The sequence below is a fragment of the Panthera onca genome, chromosome A1 (genome assembly GCF_046562875.1).
Source record: "Panthera onca isolate mPanOnc1 chromosome A1, mPanOnc1 haplotype 2, whole genome shotgun sequence".
NCBI classification, from domain to species: domain Eukaryota; kingdom Metazoa; phylum Chordata; class Mammalia; order Carnivora; family Felidae; genus Panthera; species Panthera onca.
The window spans coordinates 29,060,372-29,072,990 of NC_138339.1; the positions used below are offsets into that span (position 1 = coordinate 29,060,372).

Genomic DNA, 12,619 nt, shown 5'->3' on the forward strand with positions numbered 1-12,619 from the left:
TCTTTACAGGGCTCTGCTGATCACCAACAAGTGCATTTGCTGAAGAATACATGGTGCTGCTGCCACCCAGGATCCAAGGTCAGAGGCGGCACAGACCAACGTAAAACCCTAAATATTTGCTCTCCGACTGACACTATTCAGGCCCCAGGGAAAGCTTCTCCATTCCCTTAGATCCTCTAAACAAAAGGCAATTGTGTCCAAAGCCCAGAGTTTTGTGGACTGTGCTTGTGTCGATGCTGCTTGGGAGCATGGGGAGGATTTCAGCCATGTATTTGGTGACAACACTTTGGGGAGGAAAAAGCCAAATTAATTAACTTGTAAATCCTTCCTCTCAAATAGTGTGAATTCAGAAGTGTCTTTTATAATGAAATAGCAATTCCCTTATGGTGCCAACTGTCCGTTTTCTTTGTTCCCTTTATTTTATTTTTTGTACTTGCAGAGGTGCTCATGCATTTGCCCACTATTTTCTTTTTTTTTTGAATGAAAAATAAAATAAATACATATATATATATATATATATATATATATATATATATATGCATATACAGTTAATGGATCACGTTTCCTGAAAATACTACATTCAATTAAGTCACAATCACCCAGAAAAACCAAAGAGATATAATAACTGGCTTATTTATGTATTTTTAAGCATCCCATTTTTATTTATTTTATTTTTATTATTATTTTCTTATATAATTATTGTCAAATTGGTTTCCATACACTACCCAGTGCTCACGATTTTCAACAGTTAACCTGGTATCTGAGAATTAGCTACAGTATTATTCATATTATCCTTACGTGCATGTATAGTGTAGGTCTAGTGTAACAGGCATGAAGCGCAATCGCTTTCCTTTATATTGGCAATTTCATGGGCATTCAATGCTAGAATTACAAATAGTTCTGGTTCTATAAAAATATTTACTAAGAATTAAAATTTTGAAATTTATAGTGTCAATGAATCACTTTGCTATAAAATTTTGTGACAAAATGAATTGATATTCATTGTACTGTGTAGTTTGCCGTTTAATCTTAATAGATAATTTAAATATTTAAAAAAATTTTTTAAGTTGACTTATTTTTTCGAGAGAGACAGAGAGAGTGAGCGGGGGAGGGGCAGAGAGAGAGGGAGGGAGGGAATCCCAAGCAGGCTCTACACTGTCAGCATGGAGCCTATGTGGGGCTCAAACACACAAACCGCGAGATCATGACCTGAGCCGAAACCAAGAGTTGGATGCCTAACCCACTGAGCCACCCAGGCGGCCCAATGATTTTAAATATTTTAGAAGAAATCTTACTTACTTAACAATCTAGGCAAAACAATTTTATTTGTTTACACTTACTTTAAATTTTCTTAAAACCTTACCCAAATTTTATAGTTTGGATATAGTTACAGTTTACTTTTTAATTCATGTGTTCATTAGTGAACACAAGAAAACAAGTTATATATGAAAATTTTGATTATATCACCAAAATTAGTGACTTTACTTGAAATGATGGCCAAAAATTTGGATTCCAGGAAACCAATATACTAATTTCTGAACTATTACTCATCCAAACATTGCCATCCCATCAAGAGAATGCTCTGGCATGTGCAATACAAATTAAACTCAGTTGTAGTCAAGTGATATTTTGCTAACTCTCAGCTTTATATATATTTTTCTGATGTGTCCTTACAAAGTATATATTTCAAGTTAGGAGAATAGAACATATTTCATTTAGCAATTTATTGATCTGATTTATAACTTTTAAATATATAGACTTAAGATATGTGGACCTCCTTTTGCCTCGAGCCCTAAAAAGGTTGGGTAATTGGGGTGCCTGGGTGGCTCAGTTTGTTGGGCATCCAACTTTGGCTCAGGTCATGATCTCACCGTTCATGAATTCAAGCCCTGCATCGGGCCCTGTGCTGACAGCTTGGAGCCTGGAGCCTGCTTCAGATTCTGTGTCTCCCTCTCTTTCTGCCCCATCCCCACTCACACACTGTCTCCCTCCATCTCAAAAGTAAATAAACATTAAAAAAAAAAAAAAAAGGTTGGGTAGTCATGAAGGAACCCCACAAGCAGAGATTCAGCGTAGACCAGCACTCTGGGGATAAAGCAGAAGTGAATCTGGGGATAAAGCTAGGAATATTCAGGGATTGCGGAGCCAACAATAAGATGCCCACAACCAGATGGGGTGATGACATTGGCAGTTGGAATCAGCTCTTCAGTTTTCTGCCCTACCGGTCTGTTACCAGTCAGCTCACTCACCCTGACTTCATCTCCCTGCTGCTTTCACAAAAGTCAAGCATGACATTTCTTCCCTGGAAATTCAGTAAGAGTAGGGAGTAAAGGCAGCTTGGAGAAAGGATTTTGAACTGGATAGTGATTGAAATGGTTTGACCTGAATATGATTACAGATACACTAAATTAGACAGATGCTTACCTAATTACACTGAATTATATTCTCCTCCTGCAGAACAGAAATAGAGGCTTGGAAAAGGAAAATGGGCACCAATACCAAAATAAAGGGAGTTTCACATCTGCTAACATCTGACTTGGCATTTTTCTAATGCATAACTCTTACTGGTAGCATCTTGCTGGAGAATAGGACACCTTTTGAATGGGAGAGACTAACAAAGGTAAAAAGATGGGGATTATTAATTTCTTGGCTTGACACAGGAATTTGTAACCCGAGCTATATGATGAAATTCCTGAAGAGCTCTACAAATATTCAAATTTCCTTCCCCACTTCAGAGTAATTGAGGCTGAATTTCTGGGTATAGGGTTTAGTATCTGTATATTATAAAAACAACTCAAAGGAGCACCTGGGTGGTTCAGTTGGTGGAGCATCCGACTTCGGCTCAAGTCATGATCTTGAGGTTTGTGAGTTCTAGCCCCATATCGGGGTCGCTGCTGTCGGCCTGTCAGCAGACAGCCCACTTCAGATCCTCTGCACCCCCCTGTCCCTCCCCCGCTTGCACTCTCCCAATAAATAAATAAATATTAAAAAGAAAAAATAAACACAACTCAAGTGATTCTAGAGAGCAGCCAGGGCTATATTCCATAGGGCAGGTATCTTCCCAGTCAGTTCTTTGTGTCTTTGTTCCCAAATCTTGGCAGATTCACCAGTTAATGCTATACTGTTTCTTCTATCCCTGTCTAGGTTGTCATGGTCCAAGATCCTGCCAACTGATTAGGTCCCGTGCCTCAGGTGCCTTGCGTATCAGCTTATTTACAGTGTGTGTGACAACCACATCACTGACTTGGGGAAATTAGCCTGTGTCAAAGCCAATTAGTCTCACTGTTTCCACTTTAATGAACCAGATCAATTAAGAAGAGGGCTACACTGGAAAATTCCTGGGCCAGCCAGACCAGCAGTCCTTAGGTACTATGTGGTTAGACATCAAATTCATTCATTCATTCATTCATTCACTCATTCAATAAGCATATACTGAGCAGCAGCTATGTTCTGGATATTGGAAACAAAATGTTTAATGAAGATACACTCTCAACATTCAAAGAGCTCACAGTTTTTTATTTGCCACCTTAGAAATCAAGGGGCACCTGGGTGGCTCATTTGGTTAAGCATCTGACTCTTGATTTCCACTCAGGTCATGATCTCATGGTTCTTGAGATCAAGCCAAGATCTTGTTGGGCTTTGTGCTAACAGTGCGACACTGTGGAGCCTGCTTGGGATTCTCTCTCTTCCTTGCCCTCTGCCCCTCCCCTGCTTGCTTGTGTGCATGCAAAATAAATAAACATTTTTTAAAAATCAATTATTTCCCAGCCATCTGAAGTTCACCTGTTTTTAGTCCCAAAATTTACCACTCCTTTCCAGACTTTAGAATTTGATAAGCCAGTATGTTTTTTAGTTGGAAGATAAGCAAGTTTTAATTTTACAAGGTAAAAAACAAAACCAAATGAAAGTCTTTTTAACACACAAAAGTAGCAAATATATATCTTAGCGTAAGGAACTGACATTTAAATGAAAAAAATTAGCTTCATCAAGAACTCTACACTATTCTTTTTTCCCTCATTTTGCTACCTCCCAATAATCTCTCTCTCTTTTTGTTAAATGTTTATTTATTTTTGATACAGAGACAGAGCATGAGCAGGGGAGGGGCAGAGAGAGACACACACACAGAATGGGAAGCCAGGTCTAGGCTCTGAGCTGTCAGCACAGAGCCTGACACAGGGCTCGGGCCCACGAACCATGAGAGCACAACCTGAGCTAAAGTCAGATGCTTAACTGACTGAGCCACCCAGGGGTCCCCCAGTAATCTCTTTCTATAAGATTTATTTAAAACCAAGTTTTCCTTTCTTTACTTCTTTCTTTTTCTTTCTTTCTTTCTTTCTTTCTTTCTTTCTTTCTTTCCTTCTTTCCTTCCCCCCCCCCCTTCTTTCCTAATAGTGAATAGTATCTATGAAGAAGTATATTCTTCTCCAAATAAACATGCTGGAAACTGAATTACACTTCTGGCTGAGGTGGGGTAACAGGACCAGATTTACATTTCCACATTAAACAATCAATAAGTGAAGAAAATATATGAAACTATGGTTTTCAAGACACGGGATATCATGAAACGAAGAATATCAACTTCTGAAAGAAAGGAGACAAATGAGGTGAGTCCTGTGATTATCCCAGCATACTGTCTTACGAGGGATTCCAGGCTGTAGTGCAAGAAAGGGGAACACAAGTGGAGCCTGGGTGATTCCCTGACTTGAGGCGGAGCTATAAGTGTGCAGTGAACAAGATAGCTAGAGGTCACAGGAAAAAATACTGGAGAGAAAAAGAGCTTTCTAGACAGAGATACCTGATGATCTGCAGAGTTTCCCTTGAATTTTCACTTGAGTACTAGCTAGCAAATTCATGTGAGGACACTGCCTTAGGCCAGGGACAGAATCTCCTGGAAAGCTAGAGAAAGAGTACCAAGCACCCATCCAGAGACAGAATAGTGTTTGCACCCAGAATTCACACTGGGAACCTCATGATTCACAAAGCAGTAGGTAGAGTACTCAGAAAGGTGTCATCTTGGTAGTGGGGAATAATCAGCCCTATACTGAGGACCGTTCTGATCTTACTTAATAAATCATAAAAGCAAGACCCCCCAAAATCAAACTGTTTTCACAAAATGTAACTGCGCCCTGGAACAAAGTACAAAAATATGTATAGAAATGTAGAGCACACGCTTCGGCAGCACATATACTAAAATTGGAACGATACAGAGAAGATTAGCATGGCTCCTGCGCAAGGATGACATGCAAATTCGTGAAGTGTTCCGTATTCTTTTTTCACTCTTAAGTGGATCCTGAGAAACTTAACAGGAACCCATGGGGGAGGGCAAGGAAAAAAAAAAAAAAAAGAGGTTAGAGTGGGAGAGAGCCAAAGCATAAGAGACTCTTAAAAACTGAGAACAAACTGAGGGTTGATGGGGGGTGGGAGGGAGGGGAGGGTGGGGGATGGGTATTGAGGAGGGCACCTGTTGGGATGAGCACTGGGTGTTGTATGGAAACCAATTTGACAATAAATTTCATATATTAAAAAAAAAAAAAGAAATGTAGAGCACATATCAAGGTAAAACTCACAATGACTGGCATCCAATAAAAAATTATCAGGGGAGTACCTGGATCGCTCAGTCAGGTAAGCATTTGACTCTTGATCTGAGCTCAGGTCATGATCTCACAGTTTGTGGGATAGAGCCCTGCATGGGGCTCTGCACTGACAGTGCAAAGCCTGCTTGGGCTTCTCTGTCTCCCCCCTCTCTGACCCTTCCTCAATCATACTTGCTCTCTCTCTCTCAGTAAATATATAAACTTAAAAAAAAAATTAATGTCCACTCTCACCACTGTTGTTTAACATAGTGTTGGAAGTGCTAGCATCAGCAATCAGACAACAAAAGGAAATCAAAGGCATCAAAATTGGCAAAGATGAAGTCAAGCTTTCGCTTTTTGCAGATGACATGATATTATACATGGAAAATCTGATAGACTCCACCAAAAGTCTGCTAGAACTGATACATGAATTTAGCAAAGTTGCAGGATACAAAATCAATGTACAGAAATCAGTTGCATTCTTATACACTAATAATGAAGCAACAGAAAGACAAATAAAGAAACTGATCCCATTCACAATTGCACCAAGAAGCATAAAATACCTAGGGATAAATCTAACCAAAGATGTACAAGATCTGTATGCTGAAAACTATAGAAAGCTTATGAAGGAAATTGAAGAAGATATAAAGAAGTGGAAAAACATTCCGTGCTCATGGATTGGAAGAATAAATATTGTCAAAATATCAATACTACCCAAAGCTATCTAAACATTCAATGCAATCCCAATCAAAATTGCACCAGCATTCTTCTCGAAGCTAGAACAAACAATCCTAAAATTCATATGGAACCACGAAAGGCCCCGAATAGCCAAAGTAATTTTGAAGAAGACCAAAGCAGGAGATATCACAATCCCAGACTTTAACCTCTACTACAAACCTGTAATCATCAAGACAGCATGGTATTGGCACAAAAACAGACACATAGACCAATGGAATAGAATAGAAACCCCAGAACTAGACCCACAAACGTATGGCCAACTAATCTTTGACAAAGCAGGAAAGAACATTCAATGGAAAAAAGTCTCTTTAACAAATGGTGCTGGGAGAACTGGACAGCAACATGCAGAAGGTTGAAACTAGACCACCTTCTTACACCATTCACAAAAATAAACTCAAAATGGATAAAGGACCTGAATGTGAGACAGGAAACCATCAAAACCCTAGAGGAGAAAGCAGGAAAAGACCTCTCTGACCTCAGCCTTAGCAATCTCTTAGTTGACACATCCCCAAAGGCAAGGGAATTAAAAGAAAAAATGAACTACTGGGACCTTATGAAGATAAAAAGCTTCTGCACAGCAAAGGAAACAATCAACAAAACTAAAAGGCAACCAACGGAATGGGAAAAGATATTTGCAAATGATATATCAGACAAAGGGCTAGTATCCAAAATCTATAAAGAGCTCACCAAACTCCACACCTGAAAAACAAATAACCCAGTGAAGAAATGGGCAGAAAACATGAATAGACACTTCTCTAAAGAAAACATCTGGATGGCCAACAGGCACATGAGAAGATGCTCAACGTTGCTCCTCATCAGGGAAATACAAATCAAAACCACACTCAGATATCACCTCACGCCAGTCAGAGTGGCCAAAACAAACAAATCAGGAGACTATAGATGCTGGAGAGGATGTGGAGAAACAGGAACCCTCTTGCACTGTTGGCGGGAATGCAAATTGGTGCAGCCATTCTGGAAAGCAGTGTGGAGGTTCCTCAAAAAATTAAAAATAGACCTACCTATGACCCAGCAGTAGCACTGCTAGGAATTTACCCAAGGGATACAGGAGTACTGATGCATAGGGGCACTTGTACCCCAGTGTTTATAGCAGCACTCTCAACAACAGCCAAATTATGGAAAGAGCCTAAATGTCCATCAACTGATGAATGGATAAAGTAATTGTGGTTTATATACACAATGGAGTACTACGTGGCAATGAGAAAGAATGAAATATGGCCCTTTGTAGCAATGTGGATGGCACTGGAGAGTGTGATGCTAAGTGAAATAAGCCATACAGAGAAAGACAGATACCGTATGGTTTCACTCTTATGTGGATCCTGAGAAACTTAACAGAAACCCATGGGGGAGGGGAAGGAAAAAAAAAAAAAAGGTTAAAGTGGGAGAGAGAGCCAAAGCACAAGAAACTCTTAAAAACTGAGAACAAACTGAGGGTTGATGGGGGGTGGGAGGGAGGGGAGGGTGGGTGATGGGTATTGAGGAGGGCACCTTTTGGGATGAGAACTTGGAAACCAATCTGACAATAAATTTCATATATTGAAAAAAAAAATTACCAGGTATGCAACTTATTACTAGGGATGAGGGAAAATACAACCCATAGTAAGGGAAATAATCAAAATAAACTCAGAACAAAATAAATGTTAGAATTAGAAGACAAAAAATATTAAAACTGTGATTATAAGTATATTCCTCGTGTTCAAAAAGTTAAATAGAGACGTGAAAGATATAAAAAAATAGACTCATTTTCAGCTCAGGCCATGATCCCAGGGTTGTGGGTTCAAGCCCCACAACAGGCTCTATGCTGAGGGTGGAGCCTGCTTAAGATTCTCTCTCTTTCTCCCTCTGCTGCCTCCCTAACTCTTGCTCACTCTATCTCTAAAGTAAATAAAATGAAAAAAATAATTAAATAAATAATAATGTGATATATAGAGAAAAGAGATTTTTAAAAAATGAACAGAGCATCAGTGAGCTGTTAGGCAACCTCAAGTGAACTAATATATGTGTAATGTGAGTCACCAAAAGAGATAAGAGAATTGAGAAGGCAGGAAAAACATTTTTTTTAAATAATAGCCAAAATTTTTCCCAGTTTGATGAAAATGATAAGCCCATAAATTCAAGCACAAGAAAGATAAAGAAAACTACACCAAGTCACATCAATTTGTTCAAAACCAATAATAAAAAAATTTAAAAGCAGTTAGTGAAAACATGTGTCTAACACATGTGATATACAAGACAAGAAAACTAAGGTTAGGAGCAGGTTCCAGATTAGAAGCAATGCAAGTGAGGACAGTAGAGCAACATCTTTGAAAGTATGGAAAGAACAGTACTGTCAATCCAGACTTCTACTCCAAGCAAAAATATCTTTCAAATATGAAGGCAAAATAAATAATTTTTTTACACACAAAAAGCTGAAAAAAACCTAATCACTATAAGACCCTGACTATAAGAAATGCTAAAGCAGGTCCTCCAGGCAAAAGGAAAATTATATCAGTTAGAAATGTTGATCTATACAAAGGAATGAATATCACTGGAAATGGTAACTACATAGGTAAGTATATAAGATGTTTTCTTATTATTTAAATACATTTAGAGGACAACTGTTTAAACAAAAATATTAACAATGGTGTGTGAGATTTATAGCATTTGCAAAAATAAAATCTGTGGCAACAATAACACAAAGATCAAAAGGGAAATAAAAGTATGCTGTTCTAAGATTCTTAGACTATGCGTAAAGTGCTACAATGTACTTCAAGGTAAGCTGTGATAAGTGAAAGGTGTAACTTAAACCCTTGAAATGAGAAAACAAAAAGTTAGAGCTAATAAGACAACAAAGGATTATAATTTAAAAAATACTTTGAGAGAATGAGTAAACAAGTTGAAGACTGGGAGAAAATATTTGCCTAAGACATATCTGATAAAAGACAGTTGTTATCCAGAATATACAATTAACTTTTTAAAACTCAACAATAATAAAATGACCAATATGATTTGAAAATTGACAAAAACCTGAACAGACACCTCATCAAAGAAGATGTACAGATGACAAGAAAATGTATGGAAAGATGTTCAACATCAAAATTGTTGAACAGAATTGTAAATTAGAATAATGAGATACCACTCATACCTATTGAATGGCCAAACTAAAACACTGACAACACAAAATGCTGATGAAGATGTGGAGTACCAGGAAATCTCATTCACTGTTGGTGGAAATACAAAGTGGTACAGTCACTTTGGAAGACAGTTTGGCAGTTGATTACAAAACTAAACATATTTTTACCATATGTTCTAGTAATTTCACTCCCAGGTATTTACCCAAAGGAGTTGCAAATTATATCCACACAAAAACCTACACAAAGGTGTTTATTGAAAATCTATTCATAATTTCCAACACTTGGAAGCAACCAAGATGTTTTTCCAGTAGGTGAATGGATAAATAAACTGTGGTACATCTAACCAATGGAATATTATCTGGTGTTTTTAAAATGAGCTATCAAGCCATGACATGGAGGAAACCTAAATGCATATTACTAAGTGAAAAAAGCCAATTTGAAAAGACCACATACTATGATGACATTCTGGAAAAGGCAAAACTCTAGAGGCAGTAGAAGAATCACTTGTTGCCACATGGGTTAAAGGGGAAAAAGGGATGAATAGGTGGAACACAAAGGATTTTTAGGATAGTGAAACTATTCTGTATGAAACTATAATGGTTGATATCTGTCATTATATACTTGTCAAAACCCATAGAATTTACAACAAGAGTAAAGTCTAATGTACACTATTGATCTTGGGTGACAATGATGTATCTATATAGGTTCATCAACTTTAAAAAATATATCACCCTGGTGCAGGATGTAGATAGTTAGAGAGGCTGTGCATGTGTGGGGGCAGGGGTATATAAGATACCTCTTTACCTTCCACTCAATTTTGATGTGAATCTAAAACTTCTCTAAAATATATAGTCTATTTAAAAGTAAAACAAGGGGCACCTGGGTGGCTTGGTCGGTTAAGCGTCCGACTTCGGCTCAGGTCATGATCTCACGTCCGTGAGTTCGAGCCCCGCGTCGGGCTCTGTGCTGACAGCTCAGAGCCTGGAGCCTGTTTCAGATTCTGTGTCTCCCTCTCTCTCTGCCCCTCCCCTGTTCATGCTCTGTCTCTCTCTGTCTCAAATATAAATAAACGTTAAAAAAAATAAAATAAAAATTTTTTTTAAAAATTAAAAAAAATAAAAGTAAAACAGACAGTAAAAACAATGCTCAATGCAAAAGAAGGCAGAAAAAAATGAAAGACAACAAAGACCAGATGGGACACAGAGGAAAAACTAGCAAGATGATAGATTTGAACCTAATCATATCAATGATCACACTAAATATAAATGGTCTAATACCCTGTCAGAGATTGTAGATTAAATTAAAAAGTAATACTAACTCTCTGCTGCTTCCAACTGACCCACTTTAAATGTAAATACACAAAAAAATTAAAAGTAAAACAATATAACAGGTATACCATGCTAACATTAATCAAAAGACAGCTTGAAGGGTGCCTGGGTGGCTCGGTTGGTTAAGCTTCCAACTGGATTTAGGTTCAGGTCATGATTTCATGGTTCCTGAGATCGAGCCCTGCGTCAGGCACTGCACTGACTGTGTGGAGCCTCCTTGGGATTCTCTCTCCCTCTCTCTCTGCCTCTCCTCTACTCGTGCTCACACTCTCTCTCTCTCAAAATAAATAAATAAACTGAAAGAAAAAAAAAAAGCAAGCAAGCAAGCTTGAGTGGTGATATTACTATCAAATTACATTTCAGATAAAAAACTATTACCAGGAATAAAGAAGAGCCTTTCATAATGTTAAAGGGGTCAGTTCACAAAGACAACATAATAATCTTAAATATTTATGCACATAATTATAGATCTTCAAAATATATGAAGAAAAAACTGATAGAATCTCAAGTATAAATAGACAATTATAGTCAGAGATTTCAATACCTCTCTCTCAATAGTTAATAAAATAAGTAAACAGAAATCAGTAAGGATATAGAGGACCTAAGCAACACTATCACACAATTTGACCTGATTCATTTACAGAATTCAACAACCCAGAACATATTCCTTTCAAGAGTACATAGAACATTTACCAAGAAAGATCATATTGTGAGCATCAAATAAATATGCATACATTTAAAATTATTCAACTTATACAAAGTATTTCTGTAACCACAAAGGAAATAAATTAGAAATCATTAACATAATGATATCTGAAAAATTTTCAAGTATTTGGAAACTAAGAAACAAACTTGTACATAACCTATGGCCCTAGAGAAACCAAAAGGAAATTAGAATGTATTTTGAAATAAATGCAAATGAAAACACAACACTTCAAAAATTGTGGAATGACACTAAATCAATATGTTGGGAGAAATTTATAGCAGGAAATGTCTACATTAGAAAGGAAGAAAGTCTCAAATGAATGACCTCTAAGTCCACCTAAAGTTATGATTTTTATTTTATTATTTTTTTTTTAATTTTTTTTAATGTTTATTTTTGAGACAGAGAGAGACAGAGCATGAACAGGGGAGGATCAGAGAGAGAGGGAGACACAGAATCTGAAACAGGCTCCAGGCTCCCAGCTGTCAGCACAGAGCCTGACGCAGGGCTCGAACTCACGGACCGCGAGATGACCTGAGCCAAAGTCGGACACTCAACTGACTGAGCCACCCAGGCACCCCTTTGATTTTTAAATAGAGAGTGAAACCCTGAGTAAATAGAAGGAAATAAATAACAAAAATCAGAAAAGAAATTAAAAAACAATAGAAGACAAAACAAAAGAAAAAAATCAGTGAAACCAAAAGCTGTTTTTTTCTTTGAGAAAAATTAATAATGTTTATTAACCCTTGGCACACTGATCAGGAAAGAAAGAAAATATAAATTACCAATATCAGTAATGAGAAAGGTGACATCAATACAAATAGATGGATATTGAAAGGATAATAGGGAAATACTATGAACAATTTTATGCCAAAATCTTTAATAACTTACAGGTAATTGGCAAATTCCTTGAAAAACACAAACCACTAAGCTCAATTAAGAAGAAATAAATAACCTGAATAGCCCTATATCTATTAAATAAATTAAAATTGAAGTTAAGCACCTTTCACACATAAAAAAAAAATCTTATAAGGCTTTGTTGGTGAATTTTACCATACGTTAAAGGAAGAAATGATAGCAAGTAGATAAAAACTTTTCCAGAAATTTACGTAGGAAGGACTATTTCCCAACTCATTCTATGAAGCC

General features: G+C 37.3%; 1 protein-coding gene and 1 non-coding gene across 2 annotated transcripts in view; one reads left to right on the forward strand and one right to left on the reverse strand.

The window, feature by feature from the left end:
* The window catches only part of RANBP3L (RAN binding protein 3 like), a 283,923-nt gene that overhangs the window by 59,513 nt on the left and 211,791 nt on the right, over positions 1–12,619 (reverse strand). The window lies entirely within an intron of this gene.
* On the forward strand, positions 5,168–5,270 carry LOC132682501 (U6 spliceosomal RNA). Its single transcript, XR_009611690.1, has one exon. It is a non-coding gene; the product is annotated as a U6 spliceosomal RNA (small nuclear RNA).